General features: G+C 52.5%; 1 pseudogene across 1 annotated transcript in view; it reads right to left on the reverse strand.

Moving 5' to 3' along the window:
- LOC311188323 (class I histocompatibility antigen, Gogo-C*0101/C*0102 alpha chain-like) overlaps positions 1–24,953 on the reverse strand; it is a 100,261-nt pseudogene that overhangs the window by 66,879 nt on the left and 8,429 nt on the right. The window contains exons 2-3 of the transcript in view: positions 19,747–19,989; positions 18,897–19,172 (exon numbers count right to left, since the gene is read on the reverse strand). The product of the transcript in view is annotated as a class I histocompatibility antigen, Gogo-C*0101/C*0102 alpha chain-like (transcript). The remainder of the gene's footprint in view (positions 1–18,896; positions 19,173–19,746; positions 19,990–24,953) is intronic.

Here is a 24,953-nt window from a genome sequence, read left to right on the forward strand (position 1 = left end):
CCCATCCTCGGGTGATGGCCTGATTGCTTTCAAATAGGGTGAGGGCCAAGGAACCTGTCCACAGGGGATGGGCAGGGACTGGAGGCCACATGTGGAGCTTGCCATCCACTGGTCCCCAACTAACATGCAAAGAGTTTTAGCTCTGGCAGACACAGGAGCAGAATGTACTCTGCTCTATGGAAATCCAGAAAGATTTCACAGGTCTACTTGTATTGATGGCTCTGGAGGCCAGAGTGTCAAGGTGATATCAGTGAGACTATCTCTGGGGATTGGGCCATTACCCCCCAAAAGAATATAAAGTATATGTTTCACCTGTCCTGGAATACATCCTGGGGGTGGATGTACTATGTGGCTTATGGCGAGAGACCACAGCTGGAGAGTTTCACCTTAGAGTGCGTGTGGTAAAGGCTGTGGTGAGAGGACACGCTAAGCATCTGCCCACACAACTGCCAGTCCCTAGGCGAGTTACTAATACCAAGCAATATCTGTTGCCCAGAGGCTACAAGGAAATGACGGGCACAATATCAGAACTGGAGAAAGCGGGCATTGTGCGTACTGCCCACAGCCCCGACAATTCACCAGTGTGGCCAGTGAAGAAGCCGATGGCTCTTGGCGCATGACAGTAGATTATCGTGAGTTAAATAAGCTAGTTCCCGCCTTGCATGCTGCAGTGCCTTAGGCAGCAGATTTGGTGGATCATCTGCTGGTGCCAATGAATGTCTTTTGCCACTAGGTTGGTACCTCGCCTGGACTAACGTGTGTTCTGTTGTCTATTGTTATTATAGTGTGATGTACACTATTCACTTTTGTGGGCCATGGCTGCATTGTTTATGTTTGCTAAGAAACAAAATTGTATTATGTAGATGGTCTGGCAGAAAACCCTGAGGGGGTGGATTGTAGGGTAAGGTAAAAAGCATCAGGCTTTTCTCCCCTCCCGCCATTAGGAGAGATGACGGATCCCTGCGGGCCTGAACTCAGGCCTGATGGCGGCACCTGGAGTAGGGTGGGGGTGCGGTGTCGAGGGTGGAGGAGGGCAGTGGAGTGTGCGGAGGAGAGCGGCGACTACAAACAAGGGCGAGGAGCATGTGGCTGCTAGAACCGTTCATAAACACACCTGGAATGTGTTGGTTGCGTTACAGTGGGGTCCTGGGGTTCACTCTGGGAAAGGTGTCTGCAGAGCTCCCCTGTCAGTGGCACGCGGCGAGTTTTCCAGGCGAGTTTCTCCACGAGAGAGAGACGGTAGTTATATTTAAAAAACAGGTTTATTAGGGAACGGTAAAGGGGCAGGTTTTGCTGAGAGAGGCCTGCATGGTTGAAGGCGGGCGGCCTTGACAGGTCATAGGCGGGCAGGAAGCTGCTGCCCTGCAGAGGGAGAGAGTTGGTAAGAAGAGGAACCTACACAGTCCCAGGTGGGCAGAGGGAGTGCTGCCCCGAGCCAGTGCAGAGACTTTACAGACACAGTCCTCTTCTGTTTGGGGGGGAGGGGTCACTCCTTGTGAGCCGTCAGTTGGCTGCTGATTTTGGATAACCACGCAGAATCCAAGAGGGACCGGAGATACCAGGATGGGGAGTGGAGATTCCAGGATGGGCCCAATCTCTGTATCATTTCCCTCAGGTCTGTGATCCACTCCCTAGAGCATCTGATCCTGCTTGGGTCTCATGCCTTGTGATAAGGCCCTGGTGCCTAAGGGTCACGACCTCTACAGCTGGGTTAATGGTCATGCTATTACCTTCTATCCCTACCTCCTTGTGAGTCAGCTATGGTCTTAGGGCACCTCCTTTCCAGTCTTTCTATTCTGTCCACCATCAAGGCCATTACTATTATATTTTGTGAGGAGTGGAAGTTGGGTCCAGAATGCTGGGTGAGTACAGAGTATGCGGCTCTCGTAGCAATCAGAAAATTCATATCTTGCCAGTGACATCCAGGATTACCCCAGGCTCAACCACAAAGACCTCGTCACTGGGGAGTTGACGACCTCCTTGGTCCCTGTCACTTGTCTTCCAGGAGGTGGCAGTAGTCAGTCTGTTACAGGGCCGGAGAAGGACCCCCCAGAACCCCCAAAGCTGCTTACTCTAAATAGGTTCTGCCATCTGCGGCATCAACACAAAACATGTAAGATTTTAATGGAAAGGAACTTTAACACAATTAGTAAACAATACAGAAAAGACAAAGAATCTGTTAGAGGTCATGGAGAAGGACAGCCCAGCACCACAAACTTGCCTGCTCTAAATAGGTTCTGCCATCCGCCGCATCAACAGAAAACATATGAGACTTAAATGAAAAGGAACGTTAATACAATTAGTAAACAATGCAGGAAAGGTAAAGAATATAGTTTCTAAAACAAGCATCCAAAGTTACCTGTCCCCTTGTGGGGAAAAGTCCAATCAAACAGGATTGGCCCAGAGCAAGGCCTGAAAGCCTCTCCCAAGTCTAAAGCACCTTCCAGTGGAGACCCACAGAAAAGGATCAGAAACAACCACACAAGTGTGGGAGGAAAAGAGCAAAATCAAAATCAAGACAAAAACCACCATTGTCACCTCCCCACCGGTCTCTCGCCCATGCTGTTGTCACCCAGTCCACGACCAAAAGGCAAGTGCAGTTTCTGCACGTGTCTCTCGGCTCCATGTGCCTCCTCCAGGTCTCCTTCTGGCTCCATCCTGCTTCTTTCCTTCTCAGTCTCCACTGCAGCTTCTTCTCTCCCTTCTCAGCTCCCTTCTCTCTCTTCCTTTGGGTTGGGCAGGGAACCTGGAACTTCCCCTTTACCTGGGGACCACCCTATTATCTTGGATATCTCATACAGAAACACATATTTTAACTGTCTTAATTTGTTTAAGTGAGATGTCATTAAATTTTAGTTTTCTTATAAGAAGCAAAAAATAAACCTGCAAGCTCAACAATATTTAGAGAAAGTGATATTGTTTAACATTCTCATTCTTAAACTTAATAAGACCTTAGTTTTATATGAAATTTGGCCACCATTTATTTTTTTTTTTTTGGAAGGTTTTTTTTTTTTTTTTTTTTTTTAATAGAGGCATGCTTTATTTATTTGTTTTGTTTATACATGCACTGGGTACAGTCAGAAGCGCGGGAGGGCGAGAGAATTCACCAGAGCCAGAGCAGGGAGCAGAGCAGAAGGACAGAAGTACACTGCTGAGGGGAGCAGCGGGCGGCAGGAGAGGTCTGCGCGCCATGCGGGACCCTCTGCCGGTGGCCGGGGAGCAGCCGGGGATCCAACCGGCGCCGCAGAGGCCGCGGGCAGCTTCGCAACCCAGCGCTCAACCGCTGCGCCACCGGGGAGTTGGCCACCATTTAAATAATGATAAAAGAAAAAATTTAAGGGAGAGATACCAATTGTAGCTGTTAGTTTTTCTTAGGACAGGAATTTTAAATTAATTTCAGAGTTGCAAATTCTAACATCCCAAAAACCAAATTTCTTTCCTAGGCAAGTACTAGATAGATTGATGAAAACCAAGAAAAATAAGAGAGACTTAATATCATATACATTTCCTACATACCTGTGAGGAACACAGTGTTGCTAAAGAACTTGCCCATGAGGCTAGGTTTTGCTAGGACAAGGGGAAAGAAAGAAGTCAATCTGGGATTTTTCTGGAAAAGAATTTTATCAAGAGATTTAGGTCTAATCATCAAAATGCAAACTTATCTTTTTTGATGTAGACTAGGTCAATTACTCTTCTTTTTTTTCCTGAATACTGTGTACTTCCTTTTGAAAATAGAGACATTTCAACAAAAAATGTTGATACTCAACATGAAAACTGTAAGGCTTGCATGCTACAAATTCAACCATTAAGTTTTGATCTAGTTTTTGATTACCAAAATCTTAAATCCTGATCTCAAAATTGGGAATTTTTTATTAGACTTTATATAGTTGTCATTTATAACTAATACTCCTAAGGCATTAGATAATGATACAAACAGATTTTTTGATTTTTTTTTAAACTTTGTCATGTGCATTAGTTTTTAAAAGTAGTTATTCTTTTTTTTTTAATAATAAATTTTATTTTTATATTCCCCAACAATTGCAACCCCCCCATTCTGACCCCAATCCCTCCCCTCCCGGCCCCCACCCTCCAAAAAGTGTCTCTGGTTCATAGTTTTTTGTTGATTTTGATTTTCACTTTCTTATAGTTATTCTTTTTCCTGGTCCCTTATTTAAGTTTTCTAGATTCCTGCTATGAGTGAGACCATCCGGTAGTTTTCTTTTTCTTTCTGGCTTATTTCGCTGAGCATGATCCCTTCTAGCGCCATCCATGTTGCTGCAAACTGCATGTGTTTATCTTTTTTGAATGCTGAGTAATATTCCATGGTGTATATGTACCACATCTTCTTGATCCAGTCATCTATTTTTGGGCATTTGGGCTGTTTCCAAAGCTTAGCTATTGTAAATTGTGCTGCTATAAACCTAGGGGTGCAGGTGTTCTTTGGAATTGATGTTTCTGTGTCCTTTGGGTAAATACCTAGGAGTGGAATTGCTGGATCCAGGGAAGCTCTATGTTTAGTAGGTCCAGAAATCTCCACACAGCTCTCCATAGTGGTTGGACCAGTTTGCACTCCCACCAACACTAATGTTCTCCCAGTTGGTGGGGTTTCTCTTTGTTTTTGTTATTGTCTCTTTTGCTGTGCAGAAGCTCTTTAATTTGATGTAGTCCCAGCTGTTTATCTTTGCCTTCACTATCACTGCTTTGGGTAATATGTTTGTAAAGATGTCTTTGATGTGCAAATCATGTAGTGTTTCGCCTATATTTCCTTCTATGTATTTTATGGTTTCAGGTCTTTTGTCTAGTTCTTTAATCCATTTTGAGTTGATTTTTGTGTATGGTGTGAGGTAGTGGTCAAGCTTCATTCTTTTGCATGTGGCAACCCAGTTTTCCCAGCACCATTTATTGAACAAACTTTCTTTGCTCCAATGCATAGTCTTTGCTCCTTTGTCAAAGATTAGTTGACCATAAATCTGTGGGTTTATTTCTGGATTTTTTATTCGATTCCATTGGTCTGTGTGTCTGTTCTTGTTCCAATACCATGCAGTTTTGATGATTATGGCTTTGTAGTAGAGTTTGAAGTCTGGGAGTGTGATGCCTCCATTCCCTTCTTTTTTTTTTTTTTTCAGGAGAGCTTGGCTATTCAGAGTTTCTTGTGATTCCATATGAATTTCATCAATAATTGTTCTAGTTCTTTGAAGAATGACATTGAGATTTTGATTGGAATAGCATTGAATCTGTATATTGCTTTTGGTAGGATGGCCATTTAATAATGTTTATTCTACCAATCCATGAGCAGGGGATGTCTTTCCATTTCTTTGTGTCTTCTATTTCTTTTAATAGTGTTTTATAGTTTTCTTTGTATAGGTCCTTTACCTCTTCGGGCTCAGTGTCCAAGGCTTCCCCCAGGCGCTGAGCACATGCTGCTGTCGCCCAGAATACAGGGCCCCCAAGGTCTCCTTGGCCAGCAGTACAACGGCCCCAAGGTGGACATGTGGAGCCTGGGCATCATGCCCTACCAAATGGTGACCGGCACATGGCCCTTCAGGGGGCGCAGCCTCAGGGCAATCAGGGAGTGCATCCTGGGTGGGAACATCCACCAGACCACCTACTTCATGGTCCAGGGCGGGGACCTGCTGGCCAAAATGCTGGCATGGGACCCCTGGAGGCGCAGCACCCTGGAGAGCATCCAGCAGCACGCCTGGGTAGCAGAAACGAGCAGGGGACTCTGTCTTCAGCAAGCCGTCGCTCTGCCCCCAAGACCGGGCCATAACCAAAGGTATGGAGCGCCTGGGCTACCAGAGGCAGGAAATTCGGGAGGCCATTGACACTAACAAGTACCGCGAGGTCATGGCCACCTACCTGATCCTCTGCTCCAGGAAGCAGGCGGGGGAGGAGGACTATGAGGAGGAGGGGGAGGAGCGGCCCAGGCGCGTTACCTTCCAGGTGCCGAAGCGCGTCACCTTCCGGGATCCCGGTTACCCTGATTACAAGGCCTCCCCACCCACACCCACCCCGCCGGCACCTGAGGTTTCGGGGAATACCCCAAGGCTGGGCATCCTGGGAAAGCACCCAGTACAGAAGATTGAAAAAGGATACCAACCCCCACTCCCTCAGCCTGAGGTTTTGGGGAATGCCCCAAGGCCAGGTATCCTGCGAAAGCAGGAAGTCCAAAAGAGGGGAAAGGATGCCACCCTGGACAACAGGGTCATCTCCACCATGTTCCTGAGCTGGAGGATGCGCAGCAGCACACCACTGCTGCAGGTCCAAGCCCCCTGCTAGAGGACACCCCAAAGGGCAGTCCCTCTGCGCTAGGCCCAGAGCTGGAGGATGGCAGGGGGGACACCAGCACCTCTGTGGCTAGACCCCAGCAGGAGGACACCAGGGAGCACAGCAGCACCTCGGTGTCAGTCCTCCAGCTGGAGGACGCTGGGGAGCACGGTAGCACCACTGAGACAGGCCCCCAGCTGGAGAGGGACCAGGAAAGCAGGGCCAGCACAATCAGTCCAGCTCCCCAGCCCTCCAGCACCACCCTAAGACGTCCCCCAATATGTGACTGGCCTTCCAGTGCAGTGGCCCCTTCAGCAATCATCAGGGCCAGAGATAGAGTATTAGAAATTATCCGAGAATTTTGTTGCTGCTGTGCAGCATTGTAACTGGAAAGCAACAAAGATTAAAAATAGTGCCATACCCGGCAGAAGACCCCCCACCCCCAAAGAACAACCACTCAGTGGCCATGGAGAACAGGAGTACACCAGGGAAGGTTGAGGCTCTGGAGAGGCTCCGGGGCTGGGCCCAGTCGAGGGGCCAGGAGCAGCATGAGACTCACAGGACTGCAGCACAGAAGTCTGGGCAGCACTGATGTCCCTGGAGCAGAGCAGGTGAAGGACCAGGCAGGCAAGGAAACTGGTGAAGCATCTGGAGAGGAGCAGAGCGGGTGAGGGTTGGCGTGCGGAGGGGTTGGGGAGAGTTGAGCAGGTACAGGACCAGGAGAGGGGTGTGGGGCTGTGTGGGCAGAGCCTCCAGAGGTAGGTCCCGGGGCCACAGGCGAGGAACCCTGGGCCTCTCTCCCCCATCTTAGGTACTGCCCCCTTGGTGGGAGAGACCTGCTGCTCACCCGGGCACACGGATGGTGCAGAGGATGCAGGAGCTCTTGCAAAGGCTTGGGCCTGGGTGGTAAATCATGCAGATTGCAAGGAGCACATAGATAGGCTCTCTAGCTCCCCTTAAGAAAGACTCTGGGATCAGTATATTAGAATCCAAACGGGACTCTCCAAGGTGGGCAGAGGTTATTCACAGAGCAGCCCTAATCCACCATGACCTGCTCAGCTGGAAAATCCGCACATCTTCCTGCTCCACGAAGCCTAGGCTATGATCAGTCTCAGTCCCGCAGTGAGCACACCTAGGTGTCCAGTGTCCCCTGGGCCGAAGCTGCAGCTCGTCATGGAGTACGTGCAGAAGGGATTTTGCAACTTGGGATTCTTACACAGTGTCAGTCCAGCTGGAATTTCTCCTTTTAAAAATCCTCTCCAGACGGCTACCCACCCTTCCTCCTCCCTGGATTCAAACCCTGCAGGGTGACTTTAGCCAAATTGGAAACATTAATATCGCCGAACAGATGCAGGCTTTGGACACCAGTCTCTGCCAATTAAATCACTGGGTACAGGAACGAAAAACTACAGGGGCTGTCTACCTTAAATTTGTGTTTTTTCATCATTGTTTAGATGGTGTTCAATTCCCTTCTAAAACTAAGGTTTTGCTAAGTCTGGTAAATGCAAGTGAGGTGAGGTATGAGTGTTTGAAAAAAGAAATGTATGGAAGAGGGATATTCTGAAGGGCCTTAAGATAATGTAAAGCCGGATGGGTAAAATGAAATGGCATTAGAATGAAAGCAAGCAAAAGAAAGTGTTGAAGGTCTGAGAGAGAGATTTTGGTGAGAAATCGTGTGTACTCAGGTGTCCCCCTCCTCCAACACATTCATGGGCTTGCTCATCTGACCAGCAAAGCCCCCTCTGACTGAACTTTTGTCAGCTGAAGCTGGGTCCAGGACATCCAAACTTGGACCAACTCTCCCTTACTGCCATGGATCCTTCCCATAGTAGGCCTGGTGATCATGATCATGCTTTTATTTGTTTCTACACCCCATTTTCTCTGCTTTATCCAGGAAAAGCTCTCTGAGATGAGCCTTCGCACTCCCAGACCCGGGAAAGCCATTCCTGTTATTGACAGATGAGCAACAGGGCGTTGCTCTAGGGGTTCTGGGCCAACCTACGCCAGTCAAGCGAGCAGTTGCTTATTTCTCTAAACAAATGGATCCCACTGTAAGAGGATGGCAGCCCTGCCTGCGTGCACTTGCGGTAGCTGCTCGTCTCGCTAGACCTAAGGCCGTAAAACCCACACTGGGCCAATCTGTAAATGTTAGTTCTCCACTTCGGCTCCAGGACCTGCTCACTCATCAGGCTCTCTCCCCTCCATCACCTTCTTGTCTGTTAGATTTCTACTCTCTTTGTCAAAGACCCTCTCATCTCTCTCTCCCAATCCTCGACTCTCCATCCTGCCAGGCTTCACGGGTGTTCCACTCCCTAACGCAGGTAACACCCTCTTATTACTACGGTGGACACCATCATCAGTTGGACAGTGGACCTGCCTTTATCTCAAAGATTACTCCACAGGTCTCCTCCCTGAGCATCACCTGGAAACTACACATTCCCTCCCGACTGCAATCCTCTGGTAAGGTAGAACGGGTAAATGGTCTGACCAGAGACCACCTAGCCAAACTCTCCACAGAACCCACAAATCCTGGATGGAGCTGCTCCCACTGGCTTTAGTGCACCTCCGAGCAACTCCCCATGGCCCCTTGTTCCTGAGCCCCCTTGAATGGATGTATGGCAGACCTCTTCTTACTAACCACGAGCTCCGCGTCCAACCTACACTGTTGGCTGGATATTTTCCATACTTCTCTTTGCTCAGACAGCTGCTCCAAGAACACGCAGACCTTTGTCTGCCACAACCTGTGCCTCCGTCCCCTGATGCACCTGTCAACATGCTGTGCCCTGGAGACCAGGTTCTTCTGAAAGCCATCTCTCCAAAAGCACTTCCGCCAAAGTGGATGGGTCCACACACGATCATCCTGACTACACCAATGGCTGTCAAGGCATCAGCTGTCCAGGCTCAAAGCGGTCCCTGTGGACAAGCAGTATGTATACAAGCACATGGGCCCAACTCGGGTTTGCATCAATGCATCCCTGGTCCACATCCCACTCAGCCTATAGAGTAGAGGCGCTCTGATTCTCCTTCCTCTGTTTCTTTTTTTTTTTTTTTTAAGATTTATTTATGCAAGCACTGAGTACAGTCAGAAACACAGGAGGGTGAGAGAACTCACCAGAGACAAAGTGAAGAGCAGAACAGGCAGACTTGACGAAGCACACTGCTGAGGGGAGCAGTGGGCGGCAGGAGAGGTCTGCCCGCCATGTGGGACCCTCGCCTTGAGGCCAGGGATTGAACCGGTGCTGTAGAGGCTGTGGGCAGCTTCACAACCCAGCGCTCAACCGTCAACCGCTGCGCCACCGGGGAAGCCCCTCTCCTTCCTCTGTTTCTAATCCCATCTCTTCAAGCCACTTCCAGTTCTTTTGTGTATGCCCAGCAATTCCAGATCAGCACAGCCTCGGACCAGGTATTACCTTGGCCCACAGGTGGCATTTTGTGACTCGGCCTTGGCCAGTGCTGAGGAAGAACAGGTGCGGCTGCACAGGCAGCTAAAGGAGCAAAAGCTGGTCTGCTGGCTCTTGGCTCAGCAGGTAGCCCCATGGGACCAGGAGCCTGAGAAGATGGAGGCCCCAGCCCCCGGGGGGAAAGTGTGCCTGGGGAGACCCACCAGGCCCTTCAGGGAGCCATGGAGAAACTGCAGGTGAGTGTGTGTAAGGCAGGAAGGAATGGCCACAAGGCAGGCTCTTCTGCCCTCCGCCATCAGGATAGATGATGGATCCTTGTCCTGAATGCATGCCTGATGGCGGGCACCTGGAGTAGGTTGTGGGCATAGGTAGATGGGATTCAGCTGAGCTAAGACTGTGCTTTTAAGGGCGGTGTCACGGGGACGCCAGCAGCAGCAGTAGAAGCCGAAGCTGAAGCCGGAAGAGAAGCCGAGATCACCAGAGAGCCCAGATAAAGTGAAGATTTGCTGGGGGCTGGCAGGCCTCCCAGCCCCCCAGCACCCCAGCCAGCACCCCTGCCTGCCATATGCCTGGTGAACCCCAATAAAAAACCTGCAAAGCCACTGAGGACTCTGACTCCTCCTTTACCCGGTCTGCATGGGATCAGAAAACCTGCGCTGTGCCCTGCTCCTGCCCTTACACTCTCTAAAGAACCAAGTAAGGTGAGCCTTGTCGACGATGTGCAGCCGACCCAGGGTGAGGCCCAGCTGGGCCTGACTCCGCTCGAGAAAGCCTCTGCGCAACAGGTCGTTCAGCTGCTTCAAGAAATGCAGAACTCCCAGGAAGGCGTCACCATTGGAAACAGCCCATGCCTTCCCTTCTTCTACCAGGCTGACGACAATGAGGTGAAGATAATGGTGGTCTAGGCCACCGGCATGGGGCCGGAGGCTCTGCCCCCACCTGGCCCTCACCAACCCATCCCTGTTCCCCAGGCTTTCCCCCCCATCCTTTGGCTCTCCTTCCCAGTCGTCCTTTCATCCCTCGGCTTAAAAAAGGGGTCCAACAACTCCCCTATCTAATAGGGTGAAATAGGTGCAGACCCTAGCCTCTGAGGTTAGGGCTGTGTCTTAATTTAACTCTGGACTAATCATACTTCCAGAGGCAAGGAGCTAGAAATATCCAGCTAGTTATTTAGGGGGCTCCATTCTACAATATAGGGGCTCCTTGAATGACCAATTGAATCCTTACCAGGCCTTCTTGCAGAGGGCCTAGGTTATATTAGGCAATTCTGGGCCACGTGCCCCCCACCTCACCCCAACCATGTCGAGCGGGGCAGCACTTTGAAAGCCCAGCACGGGGGCTAAGTGCAGACAGAGATACCAGCTGGGGCAGGTGGGCACCAACACCTGTCTAGAGTGTAGCCACAGAGATAGCAGTGGTTTATTTGAGACCACCCAGATCCACAAAGGGGTGGCCTCCCCTGCTCCCTTTTGAAATTTCCCCATGGGCCTTTGCACCCAATTTTGTTTTTGTTTTTTTTGCTTTGTTTTTAATTTTTTGTTGGACCCAATAATTGTTTTGATTTTTCTTTATTTTTTTAATTTTTACTTTTTGTTGCACCCAATTATTCTGGACGTGATCCCTATCTGCAAAGAGGAGGCCTCTCCTACTACCTAGCAAAAGTCCCCATGGGCATGTGTGCCTGATTATTTTGTGGGAACCCACCTGTTAAGGGGGGGCTCTGCTCACTACACATGTCTTGCAGCTTGAGGTTACCCTGTCCCACTCACAAAAGTCAAGCGGGCATGAGGTCACCACAGTCCTCAAAGGGGTGTCCTCCCCTGTCCCTGCTCACAAAAGGTCCGCGGGCATGAGGCCACCCCAATCTGCAAAGGGGTGGCCTCCCCCATTACCCCTCAAGTCCTGCGGGCATGAGGCCACCCCAATCCACAAAGGGGTGGCTTCCCCTGTCCTCCTCACAAAAGTCCCACGGGCATGAGGCCACCCCAATGTGCAAAGGGGTGGCCTCCTCCTTCCCCCCTCACAAAAGGCCCATGGGCATGAGGCCACCCAATCTGCAGAGGAGTGGCCTCTCCCGCCCTGCCCCTCACAAAAGATCCACAGGCATGAAGCCACCCCAGTGCACAAGGGGTGGTCTCCCCCATGCCCCCTCACAAAAGTATGAGGCACCCCAATCCACAAAGGGGAGAACTCCCCCATCCCCCTCCTCACAAAAGTCCTGCAGGCATGAGGTCACCCCAATCCGCAAAGGGGTGGCCTCCCCCGTCACTCCTCTCGAATGTCCCACAGGTATGAGGCCACCGCAGTCCACAAGGGGGTGGCCTCCACTTGCTGTCTTTGCAAAAGTCCCGTGGGCCTCGGTGCCTGATTATCTTGGGGCCACCCCGGATTTGCAGAGAGGTGGCCTTCACTGCTTCTTTTACAGAAAGTCCCCATAGAGGGGATGCATGGCTTACTCAGGCAATTTGGGGGTACACACTCCCCCAACCCTGTAGAAAACTGGGCTTGGCCAGAAGCCGGGCCGGGGTGGCTGGTGGAGGCCAGGCGGAAGGCGCGCGGGTGCCCCGCGGTGTACATACTGTGCTGGGACGTGTGTACATGGGGCTGAGACGGCCCCTGTATCACAGCGGAGGCTGCGGTGGCCCCTGGGAGAGGAGGTTTCTATGAATCAGTTGACATCGAGGAAACTTATTTATAGATCGCCCAGGACAGAGGAAGGAGGCAAGGCCAGGGAGTGGTTCCTGGTGTTTCACTTTTGTTTCTGAATAAACCGAACTCACCACTTGGTCTGGCCCTGGGATCTGGGCTCAGGCAATGCGCTGGGTGTGGGTCCTGCCAGCAGAGGGCAGGCTTCGGGGTGCAAGGTGCGCATTGGCGCTGCCTGTCAAGGCATCCAATCCCCCTCAGCTCTCTGACCTGTTGGGCCTGTGGGCTGCGTGCCGCCCCGGGAGGGCCAGAGTACTGGCTCCCAGCCTAGGCATTTCTCCTCTCACCCTGTTCTTCTGGGGCTCCCACCCAGGCCCCATGAGTCCTCCAGGCTGGCACTCTACCCCTGGTGGCCACAGCAGGGTTCAGATGAAGACCAGCTAAGTCCAGGTGCTTTCCCGAGCAGCCTGGGAAAAACTGGGGCCTCCCAGGCACCCCTGCGCCCCCATGCTTAAACCTTCCCTTCCCCCTGAACGCCACAGAACACAGCCAGCACACAACACGTTGCTCCCCATTGTTCAGAAATGGGTTTCATTCTCAGCCAAGAGACAGCAGGACTGGTCGCGGCCAGAAGCACACAGCTGCCGGAACAGCACCCCCATGCTCGGGGAAGGGGCAGGAACTTGGCTGGGGGGGCTGACTGTGCACAGGCCGGGAATGGCAGGGAGGCTCGTCGGAGGTGGCACGTGTTGGCGGGGGTGGCTGGGGTGACAGTGTTTGCTTGTTGTTGGGCCACAAGACTCAGAAGGACAGCACAGCCGGCGGTTCCCAGCACCAGAGATGCACGCGTGCACGTGTGTGTGTGCCCGTGTATTTATAGACATGCATAGGGCAGGAGCAATACCACCGAGGGGGCACAAGAGTCACCGAGGTCACGCCTGGGGTGTCAGCTCACCACCACAACAGACTAAAGTCACAGATGAAGGGGGAGGCTTGGAGGCTGGGGGCCAAGTCACAGAACAGTCACCCAGGCAGGCCCGGGAAGAGAGGTGTCCCAGGAAGAGGAGGGGTCTGGTTAGAGGTCGAAGGGGGCCCTGGGGCTCTCAGGTTGGATGGACTTGCCTGACCCGATCAGCTGGCAGCTGGAGAGAAGCAGAGAGAAAACTGGGGAGGGAGAGAAGGGGGAGAGCTGGGAAGGCAGGTGCAGCCTGGGCTGCAGCGCTGTGGGGAGGTGGGGAGGGAAGACGAAGCAGGGGAGGGTGTGGGCAGGGGTTCTGGATGAGAGGAGAGGGGAGACAGGGAAGGGGGACGCAGGAGCAGGAGCTGGAGCCTCTCCCTGCTCACTCGCAGGCCTCTCAAACACACGAGACAGTGCACCCGTGGGCCAGACATGTGATCGGCCCCCTCCGGCTCCCTCCTCTCTGCTCCCCTGTCTTTCAACCCACCAGCCCAGGGTCACCCTTAGTGTCAGGAGTAGGCGGCCTCGGGCCCCACGTGACTCCACCATTTCTGATGGAGAAAGACAGGGGAATACCACTGTTTGCCCCGGGAGGGCAGAGCTGAGAGGATGGCTGGAGGGAGCACCGGGGCCCCCTGGGGTAGGCAGAAAGCACAGTAGTTCCCCATATGGACCCTGGGGAGGCAGGGAGGGCAGGAGGCCAGATGCTAGTGGCCACAGGCTTATAAGTCTAAGAGGGGAGCCTCAGCTGGCTGGGGGACCGCAGGTCGTGTAGGTGAGGCTGGGCCCTTCCTGGTGTGGAAAAGCAGAAGAGCAAGCATCCGTGTAGGGGTGCGGGGGCAGGCAGGTCTGTGGGGCAAGTTTTACTGACCAGCTTGGGTAGAACTCAGAGAAGCCGACTTGCCCAGCTCAGCCGACACTGAGGTCCCCTGGCTGAAAAAGGAGAGGTGACACTATGAACAACAGGCCCAGGTCCACGGGCCTGCAGGCGGGCTTCGGTGCTTCACCTGGGGCACAGGGACTGCCGTGGCCCTGTGCTGGCGGGAACAGCAACAGCAGGCACGGAGGGCAAGGCGCTCTGTGGCCTGCCTGGTTGCAAGGTGGCTGCGGGCCGAGGGTGTGGCTTGGACCCTCAGGCTCTCCAAAGCCATCAGACAACCTGAGCCTTCCTGAAGGGACTCAGTTGCCACAATAAGGAGGAGGGGTCAGACCTCCTCTGCCCTGTGGTGGATCCGGTTCCAAAGCTCCCAAGGTGGCTGCCCTGCCCCAGCAGCACACTCACATTGGGGGATGGGGGCTGCACCCCCAGCATGAATTTCGAAGGCTCCCTGACGGCCTGCTCCCTGACAGCGGCACAAGCGGCCTATCAGCTCAACACCCTGCGTGACCATCTGCACTGCGGGTCCTCGAGCCTAGAGACTTCCTCAGCCAGAGAACATCCACCTAGGTGGTGCCCGGGTAAGACAAGTCTCAGTGGCTGTCTTCAGTCGGAGGTACTTTGGGAACCTGGGGTTGGCTTGCCTGTATGAACTTAAGTGTGTGTGTGACCAATATAGGAATCAAATTCTCTCTGAGAGCCAACTTCTGACTGAAGCTTATCTATCACCCTCGCGGCAGATGCCTTCTCTCAAACCTCGGTCCCTTGGAGCTTAGGCCAGATATGTGCCCTAAGCGTCTCATCTTTTACTGCAGCGCTGCATGGCCTCAATACCAATTGGACAATGGCTCCCACGGGCCGAGCATGGCACTTTTGACTTCTCGATCCTTACAGACCTAAAGAGTTCTGTCACCGCAATGGAAAATGGTCAGAGATCCCTTAGGGCCAGGCTGGCTTTCTCTTGTGCTCCCGTGCCCCCCTCCAGCCCCTCCATCCTGAAAACCTGCCATACTCTCCAAGTCTTGAGACTCCTCTCACTCTTCCCCTCTCTGGACCCTCTTCAACGTTTTCTGATCCTCTAAATTCTCAGTCTTCACCTCCTCCAGCTCCCCAATCCGGCCTCCCCTTTTTTTCACCTCCTAGCCACCACACCCGTTCTGGGTGGTCCTCTTCTGAGTCCCCTCAGGGAAGTGGCGGGGAATGAAGGAGGAATTAGGGTCCATGGTCCATACTCTCTGTCTGGTCTCTCCCAGACTGAAAAGCTTCTTGGCTCTTTCACTAACAATCCCACCACCAACACCAAAGAGTTTCCTTGTCTTACCCAAGCCTGTGACCTTACTTGTCATGACTACATGTGATCCTCTCTTCCACCCTGACCTCTGACAAAAGGGAGCAGGTTTTTAGGTCTGCCCAAGACCATGCAGATCAGGTCCCTGTGACTGACACAACCATGGCCCCAGGCTCTGCAGCAGTTCCCAGCCCAGAGCTGGGGTGGGGCTACCAGACTGACACAGGCTGGGCCCCCGGGGCAGGACTCACCAAGACCATTTTATTACCTGTCTCCTAGCTGGTCTCCAAGTGGCTGTGCACAAAAGTGTAAATTTTGCTAAGCTCAGGGAGATCACCCAGTCTGCCTCAGAAAACCCTGCTGCCTTCCTTAGTCGCCTGACAGAGGCGTTCCAGCGCCATAGCAGGCTTGACCCTGACTCAAATGGAGGCTCAACAGTTCTGGCAACCCATTTTATATCTCAGTCAGCTCCTGACATTAATAGAAGCTTAAGAAGTTTGAGAGGACTCCCCTGATGGCGCAGATGGCAAAGTGCCGCGCTGTGAGTCTCTCCGAGGCCTCTGCAGTGCCGGTTCCATGCCGGCCGGCCAGCAAGGGTCCCACATGGCACAGCAGACCTCTCCTGCCTCGCCCGCTACTCCCTTCAGCAGTGTATTTCGTCAGTCTGCCTGATCTGTTCCCCACTCTGTCTCTGGTGAATCCTCTCACCCTCCCACATATCTGGCCTGGACCCCTGTTCTAGTGTAAATGAATAAATAAACCTTTTTTTTTTTTTTTTAAAGAAGGCCGAGGACTGTCCTCAAACCCCTATCCAGGATCTGCTGAATATGGCCTTGACAGTTTTTAAAAACCGGAAGGAACAGGACAGGGCAGAGAGGGAACCCCGTAGTCTCCAGAAGGCTGGGCTTCAAGCTCAGGCCCTGGTAGGGCCTTGAGACCGCCAGGCCATGTTCCTCCAACCACCGCAGTGCCTGCCGCCTGACAGAGGACGACAACGGGCCCCATGGCCCCCAACCGACCACCGCTGGGAGCCTGCTTCAAATGTGGTCGAGAAGGCCACTGGACCAGACAATGCCCCAACACCTGCCAGGACCATGCCCCATCTGCAACGTCCAGGGTCACTGGAAAAGTGACTGTCCCTCCATGCCTGGCTGCGGTGGACCAGTCCTTCCAGCCCCTGCAACTCTTGCCACCGGCGGTCTTCGGTTTGGCAGCTGAGGACTGAAGAGGCCCGGACTCATCGACCCGGATAAACTTCAAGGAGCCCAGGGTAACAGTCAAGGTAGCAGGTAAGTCCAACTCCTTTCTGGGCTCTCCTTTAATATGTTGCTGGCCTCCTTCTCTGCAGACCTTCTCTGCCACAATCTCAGCAACTCACTGCACAACTCCTCACCTTCCTGGGCTCAAAAGGATACCGTGTCTCCCCGTCCAAAGCCCAACTTTCAGTTCCCACAGCCGTCTATCTGGGTCTTCCACTAACTCCTTGGATATTAAATCCTTATTGGATTGATGATGTACAAATAGTTTCTCCAATTTGATATTGTCTTTTCATTTTAAGGATAGCTTCCTTCACTATGTAGCTTTTTAGTCTGATGTGATTCCACTGGTTCCTTTTTGCTTTTGAATCCTTGGAGCACAGAAGACACTATGGGCAGTGAAAATCCTCTGTATGATATTCTCATGATGGACACAGGTCATTACACGTGTCCAACACCCCAAGAATGGACAATACCAGAGTAAACCTAAGGGAAACCATGACTTTGCAACTATGACGAGCAGGTCCATTACTTGTAACCCACGTGTCAGTCTGGTCTTAACACGTGATTTGGTCATGATGTGTGAAGAGTTTTATAAGTTGAGGAATGAAGTGTAATTTACTTTAGAAAGCATATTTCATGCTCATACAAGGACATTTAAATAACACTCAAGGATACGCATAAGTCATTCCCCTCCACCCCCAACACCCCAATCAGCCAGTATCTGCTCAAAACCTAGCAATTTATCTTTTCTCTTCCAAATATATGTATCTCCATGCTCCTGTCTGGGCAATAGTGTTCGTTTTCCCATCAGTAAAGGAGTTCAGGTCACAGAGTTGGGGGGAAACATTTGCAAATCACGAATCTGACAAAGGACTGTATCTACAAATAATGCCGAAAACTCAATGATCAGAAAGAAATAACCCAATTTTAATAAGGACAAAAATAGTGTAATAAATGAATGGCACCTCATCTGTAAAAATGTACAAAACTTCTATACAAACGGCAACTGTATTCATAGAAAAGTGAAAATATGAACAATGCTCACTATCACAGTTAAGAACAGTGACACCATCACACCTAGGAGAGACTGAAAATGCAAACTCTGCACAATACCAGGTGCTGTCAAGGGTGTGAACAACAGAAGCCTCATTACATTCATTTTTTTAAATTTATTTATATAAGAGCTGGGGTACAGGCCCAAGTCGCGGGAGAGTGAAAGGGTTCACCAGAGACCTGATTCACCAGATCTGGTGAATCAGGATTCACCAGAGTGGGGAGCAGAACAGACAGACGGACTGAAAGCACTGCTGAGGGAAGCAGCAGGCGAGAGAGGAGAAGTCTGCCCTGCCAAGTGGGAGTCTTCCTGGCTGGCCGGGAATCGAACCTGCACTGCGGAGGCTGGGGACAGCTTCACAGCACTACGTTCAACCCACTGTGCCACCGTGGAGGGCCCTCATCACATTCATTTTAAAAGATGCTTTAGGGGCTGAGAGACACATCAGAGCCCTGGGCACTATTGTTGCCTGGTTGAGAACAAAACAGAACCTGGTAAGAGATGACACCACAGGAGGGAGAGATGAGGGTGACTCCCCCATGGAGTCCATTTACACTGTCCCCAGGGGCTCAGGGTCAAACCACTGATCTACACTTACCTAGAGCCTGAGTGTAGCTTCCTCCTTGTCTCCCTGTGGGTAGAAAAATCATGTGAGACCAGGGAGCAGTCAGGTCAGAAGCCTAAAGGAATCTTCTAATCCTGCACCACAGGGAAGTTTCCAGAACTGGGACTAAAGACCCAGGTCAGGACTGGGGAAAAAGAAGAAAGGAGGTGAGGGGGGACTGGAGCAAATGCCCTCTGGGCAACACATGTGTGTGGATGGCACTTCCCAATAAACAGGCAGGGCAAGTTCTGCCTGGGACATGGAAGCCCCCAGTGGACAAGATCCCTCACTCCTTTCCCTACCTGAGTGCTTCCTCCTCCACATCACAGCTGCAGCCACCGCAGCTCCAGGGAGCACAGCTCCAAGGAGAACCAGGCCAGCAATGATGCCCGCGGTGGGGATGGAGGACTGAGGAGGGGGCACTGGAAGGGAAGGGAAGATCATACCCTGAGCCCCAGACCTTATCCTGACTCTCTGAAGGTCTCCAGAAGGGCTCCTGATGGCCCTGAGAACAGCCTCAGTGCCCACATCCTCCTCCTTACCCCATCTCAGGACTTGGGGCTCCAGCAGTCCCTCATGCTGCACGTGGCACATGTATCTCTGCTCCTCTCCAGAAGGCACCACCACAGCCGCCCACTTCTGGAAGGTTCCATCTCCCCCAGGCCTGGTCTCCACCAGCTCCATCTCCTGGGTCAGGTCCTCCCCATCTCGCTGCCAGGTCAGGGTGATGTCCACTGGGTAGAAGCCCAGGGCCCAGCACCTCAGGGTAACCTCATCCTCAGAGGTGGGGTGGTGAGTCACATGTGTCCTTGGGGGATCTGAGGTGGTAAATCAGAAAAGTCATTTTGTGTTTCCTCCATGGACACTGAAGAATCCTCATGAGAGCATCCTCACAATGGACAAGACAACTGGTGTGGCAGGAAGAAGCATAAACTGTAAAAAACAGGCTAATCTGGGGAATCTGTGCGATTCTCCTATTCCTAAGAAAGTTCTGGAATGAGGAGGAAAGCCCAGGGTAGGATGAAGCAGAGGGAGTGGAACACAGACTTTTTATTCCTGACCTGGGTGGAAGGTGAATGACACAGAAAAGCAGGAATCACATAACTGAAAATGTTCTCAGACCAGAAACAAGACTGAGAGAGAAACTCGTGGTTCTCAAACAGGCCCCTGGTCAAAAGGACCCGGTGACGTGTGATGTCAGGGACTGTCTGTCTTTCTCAGGAGAGACGGGATCCCTTCACTGTCCTTCAGGAGAAGCCGGAGTCTCTGGGAGTCTCTCTAGTGCAGAACATGAACCCCAGGGGATTCCCCCTCTCGGGACTAGAGAGAGGACTCATTTCCCGCAGTGACTCCAGGCAGGGGGGGACCGGGAGGCCTCCAGGCCCCTCTTACCCGTGCGCTGCAGAGTCTCCTTCCCGTGCGCCAGGCATGTGCGCAGCCACCTCAAGCACCTGCCATCCGCATAGTTCCTGAATCTCTCTGCCTCACCCTGGGCCTCCCACTCGCGCCGGGTGATCTGAGCAGCCGTGTCCGCAGCGGTCCAGGAGCGCAGGTTCTAGTTCAGGGCCAGGTAATCAGCGCCATCATAGGCGAACTGATCATACCCGCGGAGGAGGCGCCCATCGGGCCCCACATCTCAGCCCAACATGTTCTGGAAGGTCTGAGACCCTGACCCTGCCCCATCACCCCGGGATCTCCCTGCCCACGCCCCCTCCCGCCGGGAATAAACTAAACAGAATGAAACGGGGTGAATGTCCCGCGGGCTGTTCCTGGGCAGGTTGCAGAGAAGCCTGGAGGGGGAGACCCTGGGCGACCCCCCCCCCCCCCCGTCCGTGGGGATGGGGGTGCTGACCCGGCCCGGACCCGCGCCAGCTCACCGGTCTCGCTCTGGTTGTAGAGGCCGCACAGGGAGTCCAGGTGTGCTCAGAACCAAGGTATGCGGTCCCTTAGGATCCGAGTCCTCCCGTCCCGCTCCTCCTGCTCCTCCTGCTCCACCTGCCCCGCCCAGGGCGCCCGGGCTCCGCACTCTGGCCCGGAGAGTCGCTGTCGAACCGCCCGAACTGCGTGTCGTCCACGTAGCCCACGGCCATGAAGCGGGGCTCCCCGAGGCCGGGCCGGGTCATCGCGGTGTAGAAAGTCCTCAGGGAGTGGGGGCCTGGGGGCGGGAGGGGAGACCCGGCCTGTTCTTCTCCCCTTCGGGGGCTCGAGTCCCAGGGGGCGCCCACGAGACAGAAAGTGGGTGAAAGACGAATGAGAGTGAAAAGCGGTTGCGGGACGAAAATGGCCGGGACTCGGGGGCCAGAGGAGGCTGGGGTCTCGGGGGACGGAAAGGGGCCAGGACGGGGCGGGGCCGAGGTGGGGGGACAACTAGGGCGGCGGCGGGGTCGCGCCTTTCCCACGCCCGCCCACGCCCTCGCTCCCGCCTCTGGGAGCGCCCTGTCCCCTCCCGACCCGCACTCACCCGCCCGGGTCTCCCTCGGGGCCGCGGCCCCCGCGAGCAGGAGCAGGAGGGCGGCGCCCCCATCCCCCAGGACGCGCCTCCACCCGGGCTGGGGAGACGGAGTCCGGGCGGGTGGGTGGGGGCTTTGGAACGGGAGCCGCGGGGCTGCTGATTGGCTGTTCTGGAGACCTCCAGGCAATGGGGAGTGAGCCCTGGGGTGAGTCACCAGTATCCAGGCAGGAGGACCCGCCCAGGCTGTGAGCCCAGAAGCGGAACCGAGGGGAGAGGGCGAATCCCCAGCAGTCACCTTCCAGCCCTGCACCCCGCGCTGGGGACTGAGACCCAGACAGCCACACCGGAGACCTGGGACTTTGCCGCCCCCTCCTCTCCTGCTCCGAGACCTTTGCCACACCGTGTCCCTGAGTCCAGGCCCAGGGACTGGGTCAGCAAGTCTCAAACATTTTTCTTTCAGAAACTCTGTTCAGTCTCACAAATTATTACGGATCCCATGTATAATTTTGTTACGTGGGTTACAGCTTTAAACATTTACTTTACTAGAATAAAACCTTTTTAAAAGATGTTATTGCTTCTTTACTTTAGAATATAAATAACCTGGGGCCTCCCTGGTGGCGCAAGGGGTTAAGCATCAGCACTGTGAAGTGACCTGTAGCTGCAGCAACACAAGTTGGCCAGGGAGCAACTCATATGGCACCACAGACCTCTCCTGCCTCACCTGCTGCTCCCCTCAGCAGTGGATTTCTGTAGATCTGCCTGTTCTGCTCCCCACTCTCTGTCTTTGGTGAATCCACTCACCTGCCACACCTCTGGCCTGTACTCCAGTTCTTGTGTGCATAAATAAATAAATCTTTTTAAAAAAGAATACTAATAACCTATGATATGCTAATGATGGAGTTTTTGAGTCAGTGGGTTTGGAGTGAGGGATCCTTGGGGTCACTCTGGGAAAGATGTCACCAGGGCTCCCATTTCAGCGGTATGTGGAGAGTTCCCCAGGCAAGTTTCTTCACGAGACAGAGACAATAGTTATATTTAAAGGGAAGGTTTTTTACGGGGAAAAGGATGTCCTAAAGCTAATTCCATACAGGCTTTGTGGACTCCACCCCCACCCCAGGCCAAAGCCAAAGACACTGGGAACTCCAAATCCCATCACTACCCAAGGGAAGGTGGCTGGGACCTGAGGGCGGGGTTAAGCAGCCAGGTTTGTTATAAAACCAGACACGTGGGCTTTGGTGGGGGGCTCTTTTTTTGGCTCTCCGCCAGCTGGCAGCGCTTGGCCAGCTCTGAGAGTGCCTTTGTGTTTCCAGGTTGGCGAATAGGGTAGGACGCATTAAAGACTTTATTTCCCTATTTTCTCCCTTAGTTGTACATTTCCTCATGTCCCTTTCCCTTTTATTAACCTTTTGTGTGTGCCTGCAGTGGAGTACAAATAAGTCCCTTTTATGCACGCAGGTGAGAACCCACAGCCAGGCAACCCATTTTTGTATCGGGGCTGCTCAGGTTTATTAGGGAAAGGTTTATTAGGGAAAGGGACAGAAGAGTAAAGGATATTTGCATAGACACAGGTGGGCAGGAAGAGCTGCCCAGAAAGGGACAGGTTTGCTGAGAGAGGCCTGCATGGTTGCAAGTGGGCGGCCTTGAGGAGAGCTGCCTCCACTGAGGGAGGTCAATGAAGAGAAGTGCAGGCATGATACAGGTCATGGGCAGGCAGGAGGCTGCTGCCCTGCGGAGGAGAGATTTGGTGAAAAGAGGCACCTGCATAGTCACAGGTGGACAGAGGGAGTGCTACCCCAGCCTGTGCAGAGACCGCACTAATACAGTCTTCTGTTGGGGAGGGGCCACTCCTTGTGAGCCTTTGGGGTAGTTGCTGATTATGGATAACTGTGCAGAATCTGAAAGCGACCAGAGATTCCACCATGGGCTCAATCTCCATATCTTTACCCTTGGGCCTGTGCTCTAGACAGCAGTCTGATACCTGCTTGGATTTTCTGTTTTGTAATCTAGGCTTTGGTGCCTACGGATCTTGGTTTCTAGATCTGTGTCAGTGGCTGTGTTAATCCCTTCTACCCCCTGCTCCTTGTGTGAGCCAGATTTCTGGTCTTGGGGAACCTCCTTTCCAGTCTTTTTCTATTGCTGTTCTCCATCATTTACTAACTTGACAACTTCCAGTACTATTTTTACTATTGGGATTTGTGGTGCAAAATAAAGTGAAAAAAATTTTTTTAAATAATTTGATTCCAGGGACCTCCCTGGTGGCGCAAGGGGTTAAGACGCAACCTATGAGGTAATCAGAAGCCTCTGCAGCCTCAATCTGCTCTGGATTCCCAGGCCAGCCAGGGAGCAACCCACATGGCATAGCAGACCTCTCCTGACTAGCCCACTGCTACCCTCAGCAGTGTCCTTTGGTCAATCTGCCTGTTCTGTTCCCCACTCTGTGTCTGGTGAATCCTCTCACCCCCCACACCTCTGGTCTGTTCTCCAGCTCTTGTATGCATAAATAAATAAATCTTTTAAAAAAATAAATAATTTGATTCCAGTGTAATGAATACTGAAGAGCTTTATGAAAGGTTTGGCCTGGTAAAGAAAAGGAGAGCCAGGCTAAACTTTCTCAAAGGAAGGGAAAATTTATTGCGCCCCGGGCGGACTTCACGGACCCATGGTGGGGGTCAGTGAAGCCTGGTGGGCTGTTCCCAGGTGGGCTGCCTGGTGGGTTTTTGCATTTGGCCTCCTGCATGGACCTTGACTTTATAACTTAGTGGAACAATATATTACTTTAAAAAAAAAATCACACATTAGCACAAGACCCAACCAATATGCAAGAGAGTGATGAGAAAATATATTATTGAGCAAATGAATATAAAGATTCCAGCAGAATTTCCAGTCTAGGTGCAATTGTAATAGAGTGGTGCCCAGGAAAATGTTCCCTCGCCCCACCCAAAGGAGGGTGGAGCTAAAGAGAAGAGAAGAACCTGGAGAGGAGACAGAAGAAGAAATGAAGCAGGATGGAGCCAGAAGGAGACATGGAGGAGGCACATGGAACAGAGAGACACGTGAAGAAACTGCGTTTGCCTTTTGGTCCTGAAACAGACGTGGTTGAGAGACCCATGGGGAGGAGAGCAATGTTAGCTTTTATCTTGATTTTGATTTTGCTCTTTTCCCTCCAGACTTGTCTGGTTATTTCTGATCCTTTTCTGTGGGTCCCCACTAAAAGATGCTTTAGATTTGTGGCAGGCTTTTGGGCCTCGCTCTGGGCCAATCCCATTCGGGTGGTCTTTTACCCATGAGGGGACGGGTAACTTTGGGTGCTGGATTTAGAAACTATATTCTTTGTCTTTTCTATATAGTTTACTAATTGTATTCAATTTCCTTTCCATTACAGTCTTAAATGTTTTGTCTTGATATGGCCGATGACAGAACCTATTTAGAGCAGGCAGGTTTGCGGGGCCTGGGGTGCTCCTCTCCCTGCCCTGTAACACAATGAACACGCCCATGCAGGCATAATTAACAAGTTTGCTTACTCACAGCTCTTTCCCTTCTAAGATGCATGGCCAGGGCCTGAGCACTCTTATCTACAAGGTTGGGCAGTAAACCAGCTGGCCTGTCTCTTAAAGGGCATCCTCAAATACCTCATCTTGCCCCCTTTGCCTGGCGCCCCTTGTCTGGGGACTTTGCAGCAACTGGTTGTGCCTGCTTGTAGGGTAAAGAAAATATCAAGCTTTTCTGCCCTTCCGCCATCAGGATAGATGATGGATCCTTGTCCTCAATGCATGCCTGATGGCGGGCACCTGGAATAGGGTGTGGGCATAGGTAGATGGGATTCAGCTGAGCTAAGACTGTGCTTTTAAGGGCGGTGTCACGGGGATGCCAGCAGCAGCAGTAGAAGCCGAAGCCGAAACCGAAAGAGAAGCCGAGATCACCAGAGAGCCCAGATAGAGTGAGGATTTGCTAGGGGCTGGGAGGCCTGCCAGCGTCCCGCCCCCCCAACACCTCTGCCTGCCATATGCCTGGTGAACCCCAATAAAAGACCTGCAAAAAACCCACTGAGGACTCTGACTCCTCCTTTACCCGGTCTGCATGGGATCAGAAAACCTGCACTGTATCCAGTCCTGACCCTGCACTGCTGAAAACGATGCTATTGATGGAG

This window comes from Talpa europaea (assembly GCF_964194135.1).
Source record: "Talpa europaea genome assembly, chromosome: 2".
Taxonomy (NCBI): Eukaryota; Metazoa; Chordata; class Mammalia; order Eulipotyphla; family Talpidae; genus Talpa; species Talpa europaea.